The sequence below is a fragment of the Osmia bicornis genome, chromosome 3 (genome assembly GCF_907164935.1).
Source record: "Osmia bicornis bicornis chromosome 3, iOsmBic2.1, whole genome shotgun sequence".
Taxonomy (NCBI): domain Eukaryota; kingdom Metazoa; phylum Arthropoda; class Insecta; order Hymenoptera; family Megachilidae; genus Osmia; species Osmia bicornis.
The window spans coordinates 5462772-5487946 of NC_060218.1; the positions used below are offsets into that span (position 1 = coordinate 5462772).

The 25175-nt window shown below is 35.2% G+C and overlaps 1 protein-coding gene across 2 annotated transcripts in view; it reads right to left on the bottom strand.

Moving 5' to 3' along the window:
* The window catches only part of LOC114871503 (two pore potassium channel protein sup-9), a 102448-nt gene that overhangs the window by 12972 nt on the left and 64301 nt on the right, over positions 1-25175 (bottom strand). Inside the window, exon 1 of one of the 2 annotated variants that reach the window (XM_046285070.1) lies at positions 330-454. The exons of the other annotated variant lie outside the window; for it this stretch is intronic. The gene's annotated coding sequence lies outside the window, so the exon portion shown is untranslated. Of the gene's footprint in view, positions 1-329; positions 455-25175 lie in introns of those variants that run through there. 2 annotated transcript variants of the gene reach the window in all.

Below are 25175 nucleotides of genomic sequence, written 5' to 3' on the forward strand. Positions count from 1 at the left end.
TTTCATTGCAAAGTTACACGGAATCAAGGCAAACATAATGCGCTTTTAACGTTGAACCAGCAGCACTGATTATAAACTAAGTTCGCGAACACGGTTACCTCGTATTAACGTTACTGTCAATGTTGTGTAAATTTGATAGGGGGACAGTATCGCAAAACGATCAGCACGCTCGCAAATGGTAGCCGCTGCACTGTGCAACGCGTGAACGCAATTTCATTGGTCGAGCTCGGATACGAAAATGGTTTATTTCGATTCACTTATGTTACTTAGTGTAAGTATTATTACAGTGTGCCATTTTTCAATTTACGATTTAACTTCGTTTGAGTTACCTTGTGGAATCAGATGAGAATGATTCGATGACAGCTGGAGACACGAGTGATTAATCATTTATTGGATGAACCGATGCATAGAAGATGAAGCATGCCAATTATCAACGGTATAGCCCAGCTAGGATCGACGCTGGTGTCGAACTGAGGCCGTTTCCGACCTCGACAGGAGCAGGCTCCTATGTTTATGAAAATAAATGCGTGCATGGAAACAGAAGCCGGCAGAGTTGGTATCGCGCTCGAGATAGGGATAATCCCTTAGCCTAAACATTCGGATTAACGGCAAGCGGCGACAGCCGTGTCGAAGCGCTTGAAATGAAAATAGAGTTCAAAATCAAACGGTTTCATTTCTAACCCGCCTGTCTCAAACAAGAACACACTGATTTTTAATTACGAGAAATTCAACTAATTAGCATTAACGAGCTTTCGATTCTAACCACCTGGGATCCACCGAATGGATGACAGAAACTCGACAAAATCGCATGGCAAGAAAAACTTTCCTGAAATTTCTTCGTTATTTCGTTGAAAACTTGCCTATTTACTTTGAAAGTTACTAACAACTTATATCGTGCAATATTGGTGGAAATTATTAGGTGTGTGCAAAAGTTTTCATTCATTTTTCAAATATAAATGAAATGAAGAATTGCAATAACAAATAGCGATATGATATCCAATATATTTAAACATTTAATATTACTAGATCATTGGAATATTTAGAATTTGGACTATTTTATTAATTATAGCTTAATTAATTGTAATATGAAACATAATCTTTCGGGAAATTCATACTCGTCTAATTAACAGTAAAAACTATAGAATATAAAAATTTGAAAATCTAAAATTTCAGTGGAACACCGTGGCACAAATTCATTACGAGTTCTCGTTATTACACCATTTAAATCGTTCATTAACACAAAAGGCAGGTTAATTAAAGAAACGAAGGTAATTTGAAATAATTGCCTTCTTCGTCCTCAAAGTGTTGAACGATACAAGGTTATTTTATTATTTAAAAAATAATCAAGTAAAATTATTTAACTTTAATTATTTTAAATAGACTTTAATTAATAAATTATAATTTTTATTTTATGAAGAAAATTGTATTTTTTATTATATCTCACTGCCTCTATAAATTTCCAGGAAATACCTTCTGGCTCCTCCTTTTCTAAAAATTTAGTGAAAATTACGACAGCATTAGCTCGCTGTTCCTGTTACTATATAAGAAAGCATGCTTCCCGAGGGATGTGTAGAGGCTGCGTGACCTGAGTTTCAGACGCTGCATCATGCACTTATTTCTTGACATTTCAATCGTAAGTTCAAGTTTACAACTAATTTCGATTCTTGCACTTCGAGCTTCTGGAAAATGGAATGCTTGAGATTCTCCTGAAATTGGACTCACAAATTGAACCATTCAGCAAACATCATTTTTCTGCCATCGAGCATCACTTAACCCTTTCCATTGCTAAGGGTATTTTCCATTTGGATTTTCTTCTCTCCTGTTTTATTGCCTAAATAACAATGCACATATGTGGTTCAAAGTGCCAGAATGTGACAGCAATATTCATTAATAATAAGACGTGTATGTCTCCTCAGAGAAGAAAGGGTTAACACGTCCAGCGCCACAGTAGAATAAGTCAGATATAGTCAGACATATAATAGAAAGAATCATTACAGATATTATAAATTTTTAATACAATAATTCATTTTAAAAATTTTTTTTAATGTAATACTTCAGTTTGTTATTTTATAATATTATTAAATATTTAAATATTTGCAAAGATCATAAATTTGAAATACCCAAGTAGTTCTGGGTAATTCTACTGGTATATTTTCCTCTATTAAATTAAAGTACACAACGAGGTCTATAAATACAACTTTACTAAAACATCCAAAAGCTATCTCAATTACCATTTTCCACTGATAATTCAAATCAATCGTTTATTTTCGCTCGTTCAAGCGACGAGAACAGTTTCCTTAACCAATAGCACGCTGTTTTTTTTCAATATCCTTTATTTTTCCCTCGTTTTGCATTTCCTGTGCCAATAAACACGCTCAACTATTCCTCTTTCCGTCGAATCGTTTTGTTTCCATCGTCATCTTTTTTTTCCGCCTCGTTTCCGTCACTCTGTTTCTCCGCTTTCCAACAATTTCATGCTTCTTCGTCTTCTCGTTTCCATTCCCTCTTTATCCCACTTGTCCGATTTTTCGTCTCTCGTCCCGTCGAAATTACCTTGGCCCCGGATAAACGCAAGAGCTTTGGAAATCCGTTGCCAAGAGAATTTGCAATGGTAAGTGATCGTGGGACTTAAGATTAGGATCTTCGTCTTACCGCCTACTTTCTTCCATCCCTCCCTCTCCTGAAACTGTATTATTGTCCTTTTTCATATTCTTAAACGCGACACTTAGTCGCAATTAAACGGATTTATTATCAAGAGCTTCTTATTTTTAAGTCCACTTCGTTTCACGTTGAATCGTTTTATTATCCTGATTATCATTATCATTATCATGTTTGCATTTCTTATATCGGATTAAGTTCAAGATTTTTAAATTATTCGAATTCCATCGTGAAGGAATTGAAAAATGAATCAATTATTTATTTCACTAAAGTAGACTTCTCTATTTTAATTTTTTCGATATTTGGGTTATGGGATTATGGGTCGTGTCAATTTGATGATGTCATCTATGGCAGTCCTCTAGTAGAAAAAATCCTACGACTGGAAGAGGTGGAGCATGGGGTAGGGGAGGTCTGTAACAAGGATCAGGACCCAGGAACCCAGGACTGCCAAAGGTAGGGACACAAACAGGGAACGTATAACGTTATAATTATCCACTTCGAAATAAAGTAGGGAAACAAATAAATGAAACTTTCCCCCTCTACTACTCCCTCCTCCGTCATATGCGTCTCTGTTACCCCTATCTCTGCCAATTCTGCAGAAACCAGCGGAAACCTACAGGGGAGAGGATGCATCCCCTTTTTCTCCAAAGAAACCAACCATGCTCGGTGCTGTACACAACACCTTCCTAACTATTTCATCTGATTACTTTCAGAGCGAACAGTACGGTTAAAAAATTTAAGGTAAAGAAACAGACAACCCAGAAAATATCCTCAATTCCCATTGACTTCTCGACTTCCATTTGTTACACCATTTCACAACTTGCTCTTGGTCGAAGAATCTACCTTAACTTTTAACCTAACCTTTTACGATCGTTCAAGATAATGAAAATGCACTTTTCCATTGAATGGAAAGAGTACAAAAAGAAAAACAGACGATCGATCAGACAATCGCATAAGACAAATTTAAGTCTCGTAGTTTGAAATCAAATCATTTTAGTCATTTTAAATTAACGTTTCATATCGTCGATCTAGATTGGCCTCTGCCTTGTCTTATTGAGTTTACATTAAATTGCTTCTATGACGCTCATCCACATCCGTTTCTACATTTTTATCCACGGCGAATCCATCTCTGTCGTGTTTCCGCATCCGGTGGAAGGAGCAATGGTTCCTTCGAGTGAATTGCCATGGAAATTCCCGCGGTCATCTAAATCAATCCGACGATTGCGATCAGAATCGCGGAAACGATTTTTCACCTTTGTCACGAGGGAAACGGAAATCTCGACACGTCGGTGCATCAGATTTGTACCGTAAATAATGAAGATGTATAGATACGGAAGGGTGAGCTTCGTGAGATTAAATTGTCGCGCATCCAAAAAGTCCGACGGAATTTCATGACATAAAAGTATTGTGAAATAACGCTTATGGTACATCGAATTAAAGCTTAATGTCTAAAGAAAATATCAGCACAGGAGATTCATTAATATTCCTAAAACAAAATGGTTGGTTCTTCACTGAATTGGACATTCTTTAAAATCAGACATTGTTTGTTATAATTAGCAACTATTTATTTCGTGCTCGGAATATCGATGAAGCGTTTATATGGTTATTTTCCTTAAATTCTAAGCTTCAATTTGATATATCACAAGTGGTATTTTATAATATTTTTATGTCATCAAATTATAGTAGACTTTCAATGTTTTAAAATCAATCATTGCTTGCTGTAATTAGCAATCAGTCATTCTGTATAAAAAATATCGATGAAGCGTTTATACAGTTATTTTCCTTGAATTCTAAGGTTTAATTTGACATAGCATAAGTACCATTCCATAATACTTTTATGTGATCAGATTATGGCAAAATTTCTTCATTTCGAAATTGGCTATTTAACAACCTAATACATTTGTATGGCAAAGCGTGGGTGTACGCGCCGTATTTGTTCGGCTTAATGAACGATGGAAAGCTACTAAAGACTACAGTTACTCGCTGATCGGTTTCACCGGTGCTGTTTTGAGCAATGAAAAGTAATACGTAGACAGCACCGAACGTTTCATAAAATCGAACGAGGGTACTGCAGTGTGCACACGCTGCATTGCGCACCGTCGAACTTTTCTCTCGTAAAAGTGTGCTCTTCCCAAATGCATGCACAGTATCGCGTGCAACACGTTTCCACGAGCACGAAAATTCAGCTGCATGCACGAAAAGTGTTTCGTATATTTGTACGTAACGTTGTTCGTTCTCCTTTGAATTCGTATAAGAGCACGAGATTCTTTACGCTCTTTCACTTTAACCCACTTCAGATTCAATTTGAAACTTGTTTTTTTAATCATATTAGTTTTTTACCCTCTTTCATTTGAACCACTTCGAATTCCATTGGAAATGGTTTAAATGTAAATATATTAAGTGCCTTTAGTATTACGCTTTCATAATTACTTTTTTTAATTTAAATATTTCCCCGCGTTTTCGTATATTTGAAAAATGACACCGGAATATAATAACAAGAAAAAGTAATTTAATAATTGAGGTTCCTATGATTTTTTAATAATAAATCTTTAATTAAAAGAAAAAAGAAGGCACAGAATTAATTCATCATAAATTATGATAAATTTATGAGAATTAATTTATCATAAATTAATTTTGACAAATATAATAGTAAAAAGAAATGATATGAATATAGAAGCAGTGATCGAGTTATTGTTTTCTCGTATCGTTTCACCCAATGTCCCAACCCTGGTCAGGTAGCTAGTTTAATGGGGCCAATTATTACTTGGCCGCATCATTCAATAATATTGGTTATTATTTCTTTGATTGCGCCTTCCGAGAACTTGTTTCTTCCCGGTCGGTACCTATTATTTCCGCTGAATTAAAGATAACAACGAGCTTCCACCGCGAATCGAAGGAGAAGACGATCTTTCATTCGAGATGGACATTCCGTATTATTTATTTTTAGAACGTTAGACAGAGTAATTAGGAAAAAATGAATTTATGAAGAAATCATGGTTAATTGAATGTTAATATACCAGGTAATTAATTGAAGAAAAAGATGATTAATAGAAATGCCAATTTCTTGATTACAATCCAAACATTGGTCCAGACTCTACTTTTCAATGAGTAAAATTCATATTAATATTTATATTATTAACTTACTATATTTGTATTGACGTTACAAATAGAGCATAGATACACGTAGAAAAATTGCAAAAGTAATTTTATCGTTTACTGTGAGCATACACTGGAGTATCGTGAATTTCCTTCGACCACCGGTGTCTGCCATATAATCGACCTATACTACTTCCTCAGCATAAGCAAACATATTTAATCCACTCCAGCTGCATTAATCTTACAGATGCAATGTATATATAAAGATTTAGAGAGCAATTTTATCGTTTTACTTTCGACAGGCACTGGAATATCATGAATTTCTTTCGACTACCATGTCTGACTATAATTGATTTATACTACTTATTCCCGGTATAAATGAAGTACAGTATCGAGTAAAATAGACTTCACTCTCTTATTTTTGATGATACAATCATCGTCTATTTTACAAATAAATTTTAGTAATATTATTATCATTATTTATTAAATTTTACAAGTCAGGGATTAACATTTTTTACTGAATGTCGAGCTATATTTGTCAAAGTGTAATTAAGGTATTAATCGTCTATAATATAATAAAATTAATATTTTCTTTCTGACATATAAATAATGTAAGTTATTTTTTATTTAAGAAAAGAGAAGAAAAGGTCTACGGTTAAATATTTTCCCATTTCTCATTCATGAAAAATACGACCAACGGCTGAAACAAAATCACAAGTACAATTCTTCATTGAAAATAGAGTTAGCTCTCTATATCTCCGTAGAACCGATGAACCGACAATCTCGCAAGCCATCAATTCAATTACCTCGATGAATCAAATTTCTTCGACGTAGTCGCACGGTTCAGTAATGGGCCCGTGAAATCAACGCTGTTTCAAGCCGTATCTCGATAAACCATCTCGGCTCGTACTCAATCAAGCTAACGAAAGAGAAATAACTTTCGCCGAAACCAATTTCAGCTGCTTGAAGCGTGCACCGTCGAGCTGAATGGTCGTAGATACCGTTGATGAACAGGCTGGCATTATACGAACGCAATCGCGCCAACTGATATGCGAGACGATCGAGATAGATGGTGGATTATGAGGGTCGACCGTATTTTATGCGCACGTCCCGTTTGCTGAATTGCAATGGGGGGGTAACAGAGAGGAATCGTTCGTTTCTACTCGTAATCGTAACTGTCGCGTGAATCTGACGACTTTGAACAAGCTGTTTCCGTACACTTCTAATTGCACCATCCTCTATTCCAAGTACTTATGATATTCGTTTACTTTTTCCATCCATCGTTGGGAAATTTGTTATTTTACCATTTGATATTAAAAACAGGGCCGAGTAAAGATTTATGGGGTCTGGGGCTGTCAAACTTTCGTGGGCCACCCTTGGTTAAATCAAAGATTAAAATTAATTCTGAATAAAAATGAAGGCCTGTATGAGTTCCCCTGTGAAGAGGGGTCCAAGGCTGTAGTTCCCCTTTAAACCCCTTTAATCCGGCACTGTTTTAATTAGAAATACTAAAATAATGAAATATTGTGAAATAATTTATCGAAAATAAAAATACAATAATAAATTTTCCTTTAATCTTGCGATATAATAAAATTATTTTAGTGATAAGTTTTCAAGATATTATTTCTTAATTTAAAATACATAATCGTATGGTTAGAACGAAGAAGGTTAATAATATTGATATGCAAAAGTAATTCGAATGAAATTATACGACAAGGGGTTACCGTAAATGGACCGAACAAAATGAAATTCGTGCTCCACCATGGATTTTCCTTTACACCCTTTCCTAGGTACACGTTGACACATCTCTTAGGTGCAGAAATAGAGAATAAGCCGGTTGCTTCTCTGTTCCTCTTTTCGATTCAATTACATTAGAGGATGCCAAGGATCTTTCTTTAGATCAGGATCCTAGGACAATGTCGTTTCTTACAGACACATACAATCTTACATGGTGGTATCTTACCATTCTGATTCTTTCTCTTTCGTACTTCGACAACGGTGAAAATGAAGCTTAGTAAGAGCCTTTTATCACACGTATAATAATTTAATTTCTTAGCGGGTTTATTTATTGAATGGAAGGACAAATGATTTTGTAAGTAGAAATTAGAATTTTAACATTTTAATCTTCTTAATATAACTTTCCTAACTTTCAGTAATTTCCAAATTACCAAGAATTTCTGTGCTGATAATGATACTTTATTTCTTAAAATAAAAAAATGTTCCACAAGAGAAGAAAAGTATTTACTTCTATCTCTTCGCAGAATAAATATGATATCCCATTAGAAGCGTCAATGTTGGCGCAGACAGGGAGATAGAGATCGAGTAAATATTCGTTGAAACTTTTTCCTATTTTTTTCCCTGGTTGTTCACTGAACAGCAGGAGAAAAAAAAATGTTCCTATCGAGGATGCTCGTGAACAGAGGGGTACGTTAATGACTCGAGCAGCCTGACCGAAGTAAAATTGCTCTCTAGTTTGAATCGTTATAAAAATCCCTCTGGACGAAGCATGTCTGACTGAACGTTTCGAAATTTAATAGAAAGTAGATCAAAAATTTCATTGTGACAATTAAAACATTATTAATTACATTGGACTATTTCAAAATTAATTTATAGCGTTTCTGATAATTGTCTTCATTTTAATTGTTTCACTTGGAGATTGATATATAAGGTATCAATCATGTGACGAAGGAGTTTTTTGCCGTGAAAACGAATCTTAAAAGAAGAGACGAAGAAGGTAAGTAACCATGTCCAGCTGGTCGAAAGCACTTCGACCCCTCACGAACGACCGCTCTAACGATTAATGGTCAGACACTAAAAAAAGCTTTCGAGTTTTTAGGTCCTGTTACTTTTTCCTTGCTCCCTGTGTCTACTCGTCTGTTTGCTGTTCGTTTAGTGCTTCGTTCTTTTATAGTTTTTTCTTGCAAACCTGTATCGACGATACACTTGCCAACGAATAACAAACGAGTGAAAGTTTGATCGGTGATTCAGCCTGTTGAAACGTAATTTGGTAACTACAATTTTTTTATTAATATTATGGTCGAGAAGATATAAGGTCTTAAATAATCTGAATTTAAGATTGCTTGATGAAAATAAAAAATTATACGTAAGCGAATAAAATTATTAATTCAATGAATTATACATTCGTTAATTAGAATTTTTGCTTGGTGAAGATACGAGAAATTTATTTCAATAAGAAATATCGTGTTTGTGTTAAAATCTCGGAAGCTACTTTCCAAAACTGATAACTTTCACAACAAAATTAATGAAGTAAAGAAAAATCAAATTGGAAGTCAAATAAGGGATTATCGAGTTAGAGGTCGTCGAGGTTCAGGTATTTCCCCTGCCATTTGAAAGATGCTCAGTAAAATCAGGCCAAAGATAAGGGTAGAATTATTATTAGCTGCAAAAAGAGAGTTGGATCTTTGGAATGATTCCAAGACAATGGATATTACCCAGTGCATATAACAACAGGGGAATCAGCAGCAGCCACTTGTTAATTACTTGGCTTGCATACGAAAACACCACCTTAATCCCCGAAAGAATACAATCGGTGCCAAGGCTCGACGACCAACCCTCTCGCATCCGAGACGAGCAATTAATTAATGGAGAACGGGAATAAGCTTAACGAGGACGGTAACGGATCTATTTTAAATATGACAGTCATGCGTTTATTTCTATCCATAATACATAATAGATATTATGTATATTATTATAATAGCCTACGGGGATGAATGAGTATCTAGAAAACCGGGGGGTGGAGGTACATCGCCATTTTCTATGGAGAAGCCTACCATGCTCGGTAGTACATGGTGCAATTTCCCGGTACAGTACATTTTACTTACAATAAGAATTTTAAATTTCATAGAAATAACGAAAAAATATGAGTTTATAAAACAACAAAATATAATTAACCCTTGAACGCCGGGGGGAGACTGGGGTCAATCGTGACCCAAATTTACAAAACATATACAAGGATATTAACTTAAGGTTTAAAAGATACTGGAAGAATATCTACAAAATTAAATTAAAATTCTGGTTCTCTTGATGGTTCAATATCTACAACTCAAATAAAAATAAAATTTCCAAAAATATTTTCTCCACCAAAATATTCTCTATCTACGCAGAAATTTTTCTTTCATCAGAAACAACAATATAATCTTGAGAGAAATAACCCCATAAAGTGAACTCCATCTAGAAACGGGGGTGGTATGTAAAGGTAATCGTTGACTATCTGTCAGCGTGAAGAATACACGGATGTCGAAAATGAAGGTAAGAAAAGTAGGGTCTCAAAGAGTGGACTGTTGCGATGATTCAAGCTTGTTCGTCGTACGGCACGCGAAGACAACGGGTATCTCTTAAAACATCCCTGTTGCATCGCTCATTCTCATTTCAAGCAAACAACTCGTCGTAATTCCTGCCCCACTCCGACGTCCAGTCACTCGCGCCACCGGTCTCACTCTACCCTTCTCACCCTTCGTACATTCCCGCGCCCCTTCCACCCTTTCATCCCCTATTGCCGACTGGTTGCCGGCTGGCGTGACCAACTTCACTCGCACGTCGTCGACCGGTGCAACGTGGCTGCTTATTAATGGGAAGACTTGTTGCACTCGCGCATCGCCGCTTCGCATCCTGACATTCTATCGAATTCTATCCTCGCTCGAATTCCCGCCAGGATTAGTCGGATGTTATTAGTTACAGAAGGGTGCGATGAACGTTGAGCGGGATGCGAGATGATTCGAACGGTTCAAACACCGGGGATTTGATTATTTTGAATGTTCGTGTCATTCGTTTTATAATCTTACTATTCGGAATAGAAATTTCTTAATTATTTTTAAATTAATTATTATTTTAGAACGCAGATAAAAATCAGAAATCTAAAAAATTCTTTTCAATATTTTATAAGCTTTCATATTTTATTAATTTTCTAGGATTAAAGTTTTACAATCTCATTTCCACTTTTTCAAATTAAACTGTACAATTTTCTTTGTATCTTAAATATTTCTTTTTTAAAACAATTATTTTACAAATGATTGATTGTATCATAAAGTGCAACAGTTTTTCATGTTACTAAAAATGTATGGTATTATTTTCCGATCCTGTATTAGGTTTTAGATACGGTGCTGACTGCAAAATAAATGCAGTGCGGAAAATGCATTTCGTTTTAATAACACAACACCGAGACGGTGGGTACAGTAAGATATTTCGTCTTCACCAATGCGGGTAGGTTTGGAACAAAAGCAATTCTCTGTTGCACTTTTTTTTTTTCTTTCAAGCAATTTCGTTCCTGCCCAATACAGTGCAGGTAATGGTAAACTGCTTCAAGTTAAATAGAGATTTTAAGATTGAAACAGCTCTAACAAGTGAAAGAACTCAATGCAAGATACGCCTTTTGTTTTAATAACTTGGTCAACCTTGCGGAACCACCAGAACGCTTTGTTTCAGAGACCGTTTTTCTTGTAGATAGGAAATTAAAGGAGTTTATAAATCTTTCAATTTAAAATTTCCTTTCTTCGTATACTGTGAACAAGTTTCGCCGGTATATTAATCTTAAACAATACAATGTTCGTGTTTATTTATAAAACGGTTAATTAAGGTTCTTATTATTAATCAAAAGTTTAAGAAGAGTGATGAATTCAGAATAAAAGTTTCAAACGTAATTGTTAAATTATTATTTGTTTTTTAATTACTTTCAGATTAATTATTAATTTACAATTATTATTTTTATTATATCATAGAAATAATATTTATTAATAGGATTTTAATTAAACTTTAAATCATTCATTTATAATCTTACTATGAAGAATAAAAGTTTTATAATTATTTTGATTAATAAGATTTTAATTATGTTTTAACAAATTAATATAAATAATATTTTATAATACGTAACCAAAAGCTTATTGCAATTACACTGAAAAACCAGAGGGTGTTTCATAACTTACTTTTCTGTACCAGAAATTTAACAATAGATTCAGGTCCCGAAAAACACTGCATCATAGTCCGGTTCTCATCCATCTTCGGACAAAGAATCGTGTGGGAGGAAAACAGCCTAAAAACGCGAAGAATGGAAAATTACGTTACCCTCGAAAAAGTTAGCAACCAGCCAGTCAGTGATCAATCATACCGCGAAATGTTTTGAGCCTATTCAAAGAGACTTTAAAAATCAACCCTGAAAGCAATGAGATTTCAAACAATCTTATTCAGCGAGTGTGAATGGAGCGGTAAGGGTGCAGTAAATTTCACAATTGTGAAAATTTCATTTATCAAAGAAGCTATTGTGAAACTCTTCGTATTTCCAAATGTGATAATATTTGAATGACAAAGGGATGATACTTCAAATTTCCAAATGTAATATATTTAAATTACAGGGTGCTATTTTTCAAATTTCCAAATGTAATATATTTAAATTACAAAGAGCAATTTCCTCAAAATTCCATATTTCACATTTACAACAATTTTGGATTACGTTATTTTTGAAATACCAAACGTTGATATAAAAATTTAACAATTTTAATTTATAATTTTTTATAAAACTATCGACAGTTTTATCGTCTAAGATTAATGACACAGCCAATGATCGAAATTCGATAAATTTTGAGGATATTTGAATTGAAAGGTTTCCGGTAAATCTAATTTTTCTTTCAGCTTTCCCGTGTTTCCTCGAACGACAACAAATTCTGTACACATGCACTGTGTAGACTGAGCTCGACTTTTCCGGAGATCCCTTTTCCAGCTGAAACGCTTGTCTGCTTTCGCTCGCACTTTCCACGTGTCAGTTGTCGCGATACGGAATGTATTTTTCATGGCGAACGTATTTTTCATGCAGTGAAACCATGGTATCGCAGAACTGACAGTAAATAGAAACCAAACATCCGATATATTTATTTTTCAGTCGAAGAATAATTCACGTCACTTTGTCGAATTTTCTGTCACTGGAATTTATCAACCGTGGAAGGGAACAAATATTTAGTAGATTTTAATAAAAGAGAATTGTAGCAAAAAATATATGCGTTGAAAAATTTTTCTCCATACAATTGATGAAAATTGCAATCTAAATGTTGAGAATAAATTTAAAGTATAAAAATTTAAATTTTAAAATAAATTGATATTTAAAATTTAAATTTGAAATTTAGATAAATCTCTATTCAAATAGATATTAATTTGAATCATTTTCAATGCAAAACAAATTCTTAAATAAATATTAAAGAATTAAAATATTTTTTCATATGCAATTGATAAAAATTTCAATTTTAATCTTGAGAATAAATTTAAAGTAAATCGACTTGTATTTTAAGCAGCTGTAACTTTGAACTATCATAAATGTCAAATTTTGTCAGAGGAAACAGTTACGAAAGAAACGTCCACTACTTCCAACGATATAACGATTTTAATATATCCCTTGAAAGAGCTCTCAACGCGTTCAATATCTATATCCAAGTCAAACACTTGAGAAATGTGTAACAGTGGGGCGCATATGTTGCTGTTTATTGTCGCAATATCGATACTGAACACTCGCCAAGAAGCAATCCCGTCGCGCACAATCGATTTGTGTTTTCTTTGTTACAACCACCGAGCCACCAACTTTCCAGGCTATTTTCGGCAACTTTAATGTAACGTTCGAGAGAAACGTCGTTGCAGTTTAACTCGTCAATAATGTACTTTTCCTGTACTCTTTAAAGGAAGTTCACTGGAGAAACCTGGCAATTTTTAACCCATTTACTACCGTGTTCATGTCACTCGTACGTTCAGATTTTTATCCCCAATTTTCATATTATTTTTATTTTCGAAATTTTACATCGTTCATTTAATAATTATTCCTTCGATATATGAAATTCTTTAGGATAATATCCTTCTATATATTTTGTAAGTTTGGCTCCTCTGTTCAGAGCTTAATAAGAAATGTCTTAATTTACCTAATTAGAAATACTCATACTAATTGCTTGAAATTGTAAATGATAAAACAATTTAATATTCCGAAAATAATAAATTATAATCTTTCAGTGATCCCAGTATAGTAGTCTATTGTTAAAATTTGTTTAGTTATACTTAATTTGTGAGTTAAGTCATCGAGGAGTTTCCTTGTTAATTTTCCAGCTCCCACGATCTTGTATCCTGAGGCAAAGTACGGGGATTCAAAATCACAAATTTTCATAGAAGCCTCGAGCGACTTACGTCTATCTCCGAGGATCCAAACGATCCTGCGAACGTGTCCTCGTCACCCTCGTCACAGATACTCGGCGTCGATGTAATTACAAGACACACTGGTGTGTTGTCCTTGAGCCCATGTTGGTGCCCGATAAAACAAACGTTAGTATATGAACGCTTCGGGCACGTATACAGGGTGATCCGTGGGGCGATATGTGCATAGAGGGCCATTTCTAGGACCTTGTTAAATCAAACGTAGAATTCCTTCAGTTTACCTTATTCTTCATTTTTTAACTCCCGTTTATCACATTAATTACTGAGGTGATCATCGATTACAAATGTCTTTAATTTTTGTATAATTGATTAATAATTATCAAAAGAAGACCTAATTTGGCTAGCACTAATATTATATTATAATAATGATGGAAGATATTAATTTACAAATTTATCAATCAAAAGGGTCCTCCAAGGTTTGACAGTCCCCAGTCCCCAGAAATTTCAATCCGATCCTGCTTTTAATTAGAAAATTCTGAATCAACGTTTTCAGTAATTATTTTTTTCAAAGATGGTAGATCCTTCTGTTACATAGGTCACCCTATATAGATGTGTACATGTATATCGATTGGACCACAGGGTGAAGGGACGCCGGGCGCCACGGCGCCCTCCTTCTAACCCCTCCAGACAACAACGACCGAATATAGCTCAGCCGATATGGGAGCTAATGAACCAATTACGCGTAATAGGGCCGCCGCCTTCGAGGAACGACTGTCTCGGTTTTCTTGGTTCCTTCAAGGACCTTCGTCATTCAAATAATACCCTCAATTATGGCTACTGTTCTGCACTTAATCGGCTTCGCGGTACATCCGTACCGAGAGCTCTTCGATTCAATACGGACACGATTTCTCTGTTATTCATCGGTCCAGCTTTCCACCAGCAGATGCTGGCGTTTCAGAAGAAATACGGGTGGAAATTTTTCGAGTAATCCGACGGGATCCTTCTTCTCTTATGTAACACCTTTTGGTGAACTTGCAGAATGTATTTCACACATTGAGCGTGACGAATAGTTCAAAGGGTGCAGATAATATCGTCATTACACTACTTTTAAAATAAAAAATTTATAATTTAAAGTTAAAACAAGCAATTAATTTATATTAGAAATTCAAAAGAATTAAAAAAATTAAAATTTACACAAATTTAACAAAGGGTTTCAAATTTCATAATTTAAGTAATAAAATTGATTAATGTTTCTGTTGGAATATTCTGTTGGTTTTTATTGAGATAAAGGATTATATTTAAATAAACGCTATTATTAATTTTCAATAAAATTTAACAATTCCATCCATTTTACAATGTAAAAATGGTTATTCTATTTGTATACAATTAACACACAATACCCCAAATAAAAGATTAAATTCCAATGAACTTTTAAGAAGAATCTCGTTCGTTTGATCAGTAGCGTAAATAGAGCCAGTAAAGAGGTGGACTAATAAAAGAAGCCGAAGGATTCACGCAAATTAGGCGAAGCCAAGGCAAAGAAACGACTCGTCGCCCGTGAAACGGCACTCGAAATTGAGCTGTTTAAGGAAGCGAGATCCTTTAAAGGCGCACGATAATTAGCTACCGGGATAGGAACTCCGTTCGAGTTGATACGAAAATCGCTCATTTTCACGGGCAAAAGAGTTCCATTACCTTTTTTTTTCGGAATCGTGCTCCGTTGCGTCGCAGATTTAATTAGCACGCTCGTGGCGGAAAAGACCCCGACGTGCCAGGCGAATTCCAAAAAGGGGTAGTTTTATTTTCGAGCCAATAAAGAGAAGAATGGATTCAAATGAAATTTTTAATGATGCACAAGGATTTCATCAAATTAGGAAAATTTAAATTCAGACAAAAAACAATACTTATATTGCCTTCTAATTAATTCTTAATTATTTTTAGTAAACTATTTTATTTTACTATTATTATTTTAAATTTTAACAAATTTCATTCGAATTAGAAAAATATTAGATAAGGGGGTCAAAGAGCACTTAGGTGAAAAATTTTTGTTTTTCTTTCTTTTTTAATGGCGAGCAAGAAAATGGTGTCGAGACGATTTTAACAGGAATCTTTCGATTTTTAAAAATATAGACACCATTGAAATCAGAGGCTTCATAAAGAGTGGTCTCTAGGTATTTAATGTCCACCGAGACCGATTCCGTATACATTAGCTGGCATATCCAGCGACTTGGCAGCGATAACAATGGCCCTTTGTTCCGGCAACCTATAGTTGTCTTGCTTCACCGGACCTGCTTACGCCACAAAGCTTGACAAAAAGGATAGCATTATCGGTAATGTCCGCTGCAAACGCGAATTACTTTGTACGAAATGTTTGGATCTGATTCACCGTTACAGTGACCACAGATCCAACAAGACTAGGTTTTGAATTTGTGAAATTGAGAATTAATTAATTATTAAGAATAAGAATAGTTAATATTTAAATTTCAAATATCCAATTTTCTATTTTGCTATTTTACATTATTTGTAAGATAGCAATATTGTTTAAAATAATATTTCCCTATTGTTTTCTTTTAATTATTCAAGCATGTGTAATGTGCGGTGCTGGTCTCCAGCGACCCCTACGTTAATCTTATATTATTGTAGAAAGGAAATAGTATAAATAAAAGTCATTTTTGCAATGACTTTTGCAAAATTGATATTTGCGTTGATAAATTGCAAGCTTGGTGGAGAATACTTTTCGCGAAAATATTAAACCGCATAAAATTGCTTCTGCAAATTTGCTAGAATTGCTTTCACGGCGAATAAACGGCATCAAGTGAGTAACAGACCTAAGGGAACGATGAGAAACATTTGCTGTAGCCGCGTTGGAAAATACTGGCTGGGAACCTCTCGCAGTCCTCCACCACAAAGTTCAACTAATTACACTTTGATCGCCTTAATTCCCTTTTGCGTGAAAGAACCGCGAAATTCGTATCTCATTTCGCGTTTTCGGGATCCCCTTGGAATGTTTTCTCGATACTTCGTCGGTCGGATATCTAGCCTTTGTTTGCGGGGAATCTCGCTCGATTACACCAAAAAATTGCTACCAGGCAATCTTCTAATTTTCATCAAAATGTATCAGAAAATGGTAAAATTTATTAGTAGATTTTAAGTGAATTGTTTGAACCCAAGAAACTTATATTTAACTTAAGGGTTTCTAAAATAACTAATTGCAAAATAAATGATTAGAAAATTATTCTAACTGTAAGTAAATTATTTGGACTTACTTAAAAAATGAAAAGAAATAAAATTGTTTCCTAATTTTCTAATAAGTTTCAGGGGCAAAAATCTTTATCCAATTTATTTATAGTCGAAACCTTCTCGCGAATTGGCCATTGTACTTTCGTCTCGAATCGCTTGTAATTCAATCAGACCTACGAAAAGCCGAATTATTCGTGATTCCTGTAATGATTACATTAAGCCCGAAGATATCCCGTTAGACCCGTGTTAATGTCCATGTACGATTACTTCAGGGAATTTGCGTTAGGAACGTGTAATCATGATGTATCTATGTAAACGATGTTAAAGCTGAACGAACTTGAAATATATTCGCGGAACGGTGACTTTAATTAGAACGCGTGTAAATTAATGGTAAACGGATTACCGTGTTCAATCAATATTCGAAGTCGGAGAATTATCCTGCCGCTGCACCATCGATTATACCGGTAAAAACATTGCAAATCTTCTGATTAAATTATTTGTACATGATGGAAAAATTAATAATTCATTTCGGGCAAAATATAACCGATTATGTTATTAATTGATTGGAAATGTTTTTGCATTTATACCAGATGAATTAATTAGTGATCTTGTATGAAGAACTGTTATTTGTATTATAAATAAATTAAAGCAATGAATAAGTATAATTACTATACGAATATAATGTAAAAGTTGGTTTTTTAATCCTTTTACAGGTATTTTTTTCTTAAACAAAAATTTATTAAACAAGTTTATTTTATGAAAATTTAGACATTGGTATGTACAAATGCAATTATAGTCATTCATAGATAGAATTAGAAATTTCCGTTATTTATATAAAATATATAATTGTTTATAAACTCAATGCCATGTTTAACAAATTCTTGCAAAAATATGATATTATTACTTCTTGCACCAAGCCCAAGCAAGATACATATATATATGTAAATTTCTACCCACCATATAATTTGATAATTAATTTAAATTTAGTTTGCCAGGAAGGCGAATTTATGTTTAGACAAAATTACAATTACCACAGTTAGGAATTCTGCTAGTGTTACGTATGAAAAATAATATATTTATGGAAGAGACGTGCATAACAGAAATGAAACCTCCCAATTTCTCTTTACTTTGCAAAAGCGAAGAATAGCTGACGTTCGTGCTGCATTGTTCTGCAAAATTCTCCGCTGCACGTAGAAGTAATATTTATTATTAGAGCTGGAATCAATACGATCGTATTTCTGGCTTGCATCGTACGTTGAATTTCAACATTGATTCTTAACAGAATTTATTTGGCTACTCAAACGATCCACCTAACGTGTCTCGCGATTCCTTTTCGAAATTCAGCGAATTCTGTTGGAACTTGTTGAAAATTTATTAAGTACACAGTTAGAAGGAACTGTGAATATTTCGCCCTGATAGTTGATTACAAATAAAGACAATATTTAACGCTTTAACAAAAAGAGTTGGGTGTTCAGTGGCGTAACTGGAACTTTTTTCATTTTTGGAACTTTGGATTTTTGAAATTTTGCAATTTTAGAATTTCACTATTTTGGAATCTTGGAATTTCGAAATTTTGGAGATTTGCAATTTTAGAATATTGAAACTTTGAAACTTTACAATTTTGGAGTTTTTTAATTAAAAAGTTTTAGAATCTTCAAACTTTAATTTGGAAATTTGGGATTTTTGGAATTCTAGAATTTAACAAATTTTAGAATCTTACAATCTTACAGTATCAAAATACTGAGAGGGATCAGCCAACATTTTTAAGGGAAAAGAGGGTCCATTATTACCCCTGAGTAGTTATGCCAATATTTGCATCCACCCCTATTTATACGTCACTAAAAATTTCCTTTCTTTTTTAATTTCTTCAATTATTCATTTCCTTTATTCCATAAACACTGGTTCGTTGCTTGCTGTAATTGAAATCCTAATTAATATTTCAATCACCCGTTATTTTAAAACGTCATGATTCCATTACGCAATGCTTTCATTTATAAAAGATTCTTTGATTCATTCGTTGATTGGTAACTTCATCAATTTCTACGCAAGCTCCGTATACATTTTCGTTTCATCTCGAATTCGGTTCGTTCTCCTGTGGTTAAACGAGATTAATCAGTTAATTCTTTAACGTCATCGGTTTTCTCCGGTGCGCAATACCATCTGCTCCATTTATCGACCGCTGTATGCGTCATAGACGAAATTTAATTAATCATTTCGGTGGAAGGATACTGAATACGTAGCGTGGTTCATAAATCTGGATGCATTAGCTAAAGGTTCGTTTTAACGCGAATTTCTAAAAATATTTTCTTAATGTATATTCTACTAATTCCAAAATTCATCATTACCTAATGCAATCAAAAAGAAAAAAAAAAAAGAAAAAAAAAACATTATTTACCCAATAATCTAATCCATTATCACTGTTTTTCCAATCACGTTTCTGTGGTACCCAAAAACATCCTCACCGCCTCATCCCGCTGCGGTGGTAATTCAGCAGCTTCTCCACCCTCCCCCGCCCCCCATAAAGCCATTCATTTCCGCGCTAGCGGAGCTAGAACCAATCCGGTCGATCCTCTCGTCGAAAGATACAATGGTACGCGCATCCGGTACTTCGTTTCCCGTCGCGGCGTTCCAGGATCCCGCAGCGAATAACAGGACGAAGGATGACGAGGTATCGAGGGGTCGAGCAAGAGGACGAGGAGGATAGGTGGCTTGACGGGTGGTCGATGGGTGGTAGCTTACGAGGCCGTGGCCCATTTCCACGCAGTGACGTCAACCCGTATCCCCGGATACGTCACCGGATCCGGTAAATGTGTTAAGTTTTACCCACCATGGGGTATCCCGCTCTGCGCGATCGGGTTCGTTCCGAACCGTCAGAAAGGAGCACCTCCACGTGTGTCTGCGGAAAATCTACGTGGCTCTATATGTGATCCTCTCGTTTCCTGACTGTCGATGGTCGGCTGGACATTGTGGTGAGCCGCGGTTTATGCGGGCCTCAGACGAGTCAAATTTAACCCTTCCGGTTATGGAAGGAGATTACAGTGACCGTTCGTGAGGATCACCCTTATGTACGAACGCTGTGGTTAATGGAATAAGATCGGTTCTGGTAGATCTATGATCATTTTAAAATTCAAAAAATTCTAAAAATGAAGATAATGAGAGGGATCTTAACGATCGTGGAGCTTCCATTTTCAATTGACAATTAATACCAGACAACATTACCATCACACTACTCGGGGAATGACCTAATTGTGAATTTAACTAGAGGATTCTGTACCTCCGTTAGAGATTATCGTCTCTATGTAAATGCGATCGGTTCGCATCTGCCGGTTGTCCCTGATCGCGTATAGAATATTCAGCAGGAATACACTCTAGGTACAATAGCCCGTGCACAGGAATTTCCTGGAATCGAAGGCAGGTGTAATATTCGACAAGTGCCCTAGAAATTTTCGGGTTGAAAGGTTATCTGAACGTGTTAATGCCGCAAGCCGATGCAAATAAATTATTCCGTTCATCCACGTCGGATAATCTAATTAACTGGTCGAACAGTCTGTGCCCGGTTCATTCGTTCAGCAGTCATTAGAGGCACATAATTATTTTTATTATTTTATTTCAATCACTTGCATCTATAAATGGGAGTTTCAATAGAAAATTTGGGGTCTTTAGAATTAAATGGCGAATTGCTTTAAAATATAAATAGAATTTCTTAAAAATCGGACATTTTTAGAATTAAAAAATAAAACTAAAATTTATTTAAAATACGGAATTCTTTTTCAATTTCTTCACCTTTTAACTATAATTAATAGTAATTATTAATATACACAATTGTAATCTTTCTAATTTCAAAGCGGAAGAATTTGTTTATAATTTCAACTCGTTTTAACAATTTATCGCAATTTCTTTGAGGGCTAAATCTGATATCAATACAAGTACCGGGCATATTGAATGCAGTAACCGCGGTAAAAATTTTAATTTACCGGTCGCGTATCGAAAACGAGCTTCATCTCGACGGAACACGGAGCCGGGATAATCGAATAACGTAGTTGACGCGTAAAATCAACAGCTCGATCGATCGTGCGACCGATCGCGAATACGATACGAGTCCCTTGCAAGCGGACAGGTGCAGCTGCAGGTAGAAGGGGGAGGGAAAACGATTGAAACCTCGTGTCCACACACCAGGAAACACCTGTCAACGCGTCACCAACGGAATACAGCTCACGAAACAACAAACACCGCTACCGTCTCTGATTTTAATCGAATCCTTGCGAACAATTCATTCAATGAACCGATCATTGTCTTTTCGGCACAATTACCGTCCACGATGCCGTTTGTTACCAACGCGCGGCCCTTTGGACAGAATTAAGTATTATTTTTGATGGAAGATAATTTTATCTTGAATTACTATTATTTAACAGGATTCATTTCAAACTCGGAAAAATTTGTTTCAGACTTTGATATGTCATTTTTAGTATTATTCTTCATTTTATTATGTTACTCTGCTATTCGATTATGGACAGTTCATATTTAAAATTGCAATTTTAGAAATTTATTTACAATATATTCTCCGTTTTCATAAAATATGTGATGATATCAGTATCAATATAAAAGCCAATTTTATTAAATTAATTCAAGAATTTTTAATATCTTATACGGTCTTAGACATTGATAATATTTTCAATTTCTGGTTGCATACCTACGCACTTTTTATTTCCGATGCACTATGCTGCACTTCTGCATATTTCAGATAAAAACGTTTTATTGACAATTAATGCATTAATAAAAAAAAATTCTCACTGCCTTGCATTTCATTTCTGTCATTTATCCATCCAAAAATTCGAATAAATAACAATGCTCCTCGTGTTTATTCAAAGCTACATCAATCTTGATACAATCCACGTTGTCGTTGATAAAATTATCAAATCGAATGAACCGACTGTTGAAAAAAATTCGTGATATCAATCGCAACGCGCTCAAAATTTCAGCGAAATTTCCTTTTTCGAAAAAACTCTCGACAGGTGTGACAATCGAATTTGATGCGCGCTCGTCATAATTGACGAGTGAAAAACAGTTTAACAAATTGTACAACAATACAGAGCGCAAGCGTTGAAAATCTTGCACGCGTTGAAACGGGGAAAATCGTGAAATAGAACGTCAGCGGAGAAAAATCGCGACAACCCGGAGTGAAATAAAATTTTATCGTCACAAGGGCCGAATTTACGATGCCCCGAGCGAAGCGCGTGTTTTCTGCTCTTTATTTCCCTTGTATCTTCCCCGGTACCTTCTTTTCCACGGTGGAAAAAAATCGGAATCGAGTGCGAGACGGCAATGTTCAGGAAATTGAATTATTTCACGTAACTTTTTACACGGAGTTTAATATCAAATGATTTCTCGAACAGCTATTTAACATACTAGGTTTGCATCGCGCGATCCACCGTATGATCGATGTTTAAATATACAGCAGATAGGAATTCAATCAGAGCGAAGTGTGTTTAGGTATTCAAACGAAAGCTTAACTTGTTCAGTACACTTATTGTTAGCGTAGTGCTATCTCTGAAAAAATGATCGTTGGTTTGCACGGCTTATCAGATCGTTCACGCGAGCCAACCCGTTATCGATAGCGGTTTAAGCCCGAATAAAAGCGGCACTTACGAATGATAATATCGTTAAATGAACAGCACACTCGTAGATCGTGACAAATTCATTTAAACGTGCGTTAAATATAATCTTCTATCACGAGAACTTTAGTTGATTTATTAAAAAATTTCCTATTAAACATTTCGATTCAATGCTGAGCATTGAATTTTAAGAATTTCATTTATCTCTTGCCGGGGGTTCATTAATTATTTCTGCGACGTCGCATCAGACATTCGGGATTAAATCTTTCAAAATGTGATTCATTTATTTCGGGTTCGTTTCATTTTGTGTCAAAGTTAATAATTTTATTATAGATTGGATTCCTATAATGAAAGGGTTAAAAGTGGACTGTATTAAATGACCATTTCCAATAACCATCAGCGACGTCCTTATACGTACTTTTATTCCTTTTATCTGAGCGTTGTATTCCAGTAATGAACAACAATATCAGACGAAAACAACGTTTCTTTGGTTCAATTATCCCGAAACGAGATCACGGGTTGAAAAAAAGAAAAACGAAATAAAAAAAAAAAAAGAGAAGGGAAGAGGCACGTGGAACATCGAGCTCGATGGTGTGATAACACAGCCGCATTGCGGCACACGACCACCATGCCTGAAGCACACAGCGTTGCCCAAAGCGGCTGTACAAAATCCCCCTAACACCCCTCACTTTCGACATAGCACCACTTCATTCCTACCCTGCAAGGAAATTCTCGATTACTCTGGATAGCTCATGCAGTTACGGTATTTAAACTGCTACCACCTTTTGATCTCAACTGTATTAACCCTCTATGACTCCACTTTCCTAGCTCTCATGAAAACAAACGTTAAAGCCGTTGAAGGTTTCGTTAAATTGCACTTTTCTTCTTAAACAGTTTTACCTATCTTTTTCCTTCTTTCCATTGTTCCAAATTTCAAGCATTTGATAGGATTAACTTTAATGAGGTAAATCAAAGAATTCCTAATAATATGGAGAGAGGAGAATTTCTTTGAAAATTCACATATAAGTTAGATTAGATTAGGTTAATATCATTAACAAATTTTATCTATTGTTTTGGGAATATTGGTTTATATTCATTATTCAAAATTTCAAGTACTTAATAGGAGTAGTTTCAATTAAGGAAATTAAAGAATTCCTAATAATATGGGGGAGGGGGGATTTCTATGGAAATTCATATAGGGGTCAGGTTAGGTTAAGTTAACATCATTATTAAATTTTATCTATTGCTTTCACTTATTTTCTTATTTCCATTATTCAAAATTTTAGGTATTTAATAAAAGCAGTTCTAATTAAGTGAATTAAAGGATTCTTAATAATATGGGAAAGGGGGATTCCTATAGAAATTCACTTAAAGGTTAGGTTAGGTTTCTAATTATAAATGATACAGATAGTAAAGTTCCAAATTGGAGCTCTCAATTTTCGACTTTATGTTATTAATACATCTCGCTCACTTTTTTTCATTGCCATCCTATTCCCTGTATTATATTTAAGATGACCATCATGACAGTAAATGTATCAATACAGTAAATAAAATATGAATATTCCTTATCATCAACCTGATTTCTACCACTCATCTGAAAATACCATGTATTTCATCGAACCACGTGTACTGTTAAGCATTCGCGCGACTTTTGCAGTTGAAAAGAGGATAGAAGTGTAATTCTGTAACGATGAATCGGATTTAAAACGCTTGGCAAGGGTGTTTGGTCTGATAATTGGTCGTCTACGCGGTTTACGCTCGCGTAGGATCGTCGTCTCGTTTAATGAGCACACGAGGAGACCGGCTCGCCGCAGTTTCAAGCAATTAACGAGCGTGCTTTGGTGGCCGGTGTTACGCTTGTACGAAGCAACCGTGGAGCGTAGGATTCCGTTGGAAAACAACGAATACGCGCTTGAACCATGAAAGAGTTTCCACGAGCGAGCATCAGCCCATCCGTGTAACGATGCTCCACATTCGAGCCACTTTTTCCGCGATATCGTGCCTCCCATGGGGCTGTGCCTGCGAAACGACTCTGTTAAAAGAGCGGCTCCGATGCGACGCTGGTAAATTGAGCGACACACGTGACGTAGTAGACGATCGTGCATCATTCATCGATCGAAGGGATTAAATGACTGTTATAATTTCGGTTAGTATGTGGGTCAGAGCAGACGGATACTTCTGTTCCATTTTAGAATCAATTCTGAGGAGCCTCGATTGATGTCTGAGTTTCTAATCCTGGGGTGGTCGCAGGGGTGACACAAGTCATTTACGTGCAAAACTTACAATTAGTGTCACATCGTCCATATTATAAGGAATTCTTTAATTTACCCAGTTAGAGGTGTAAGCTAACATGTTTTCTTCGTAATTAATTCAAATGTTTTGAATATTTTGTTAAAATCAAAGTTGAACGTTCGGGGGAGAACGCATGCGGTT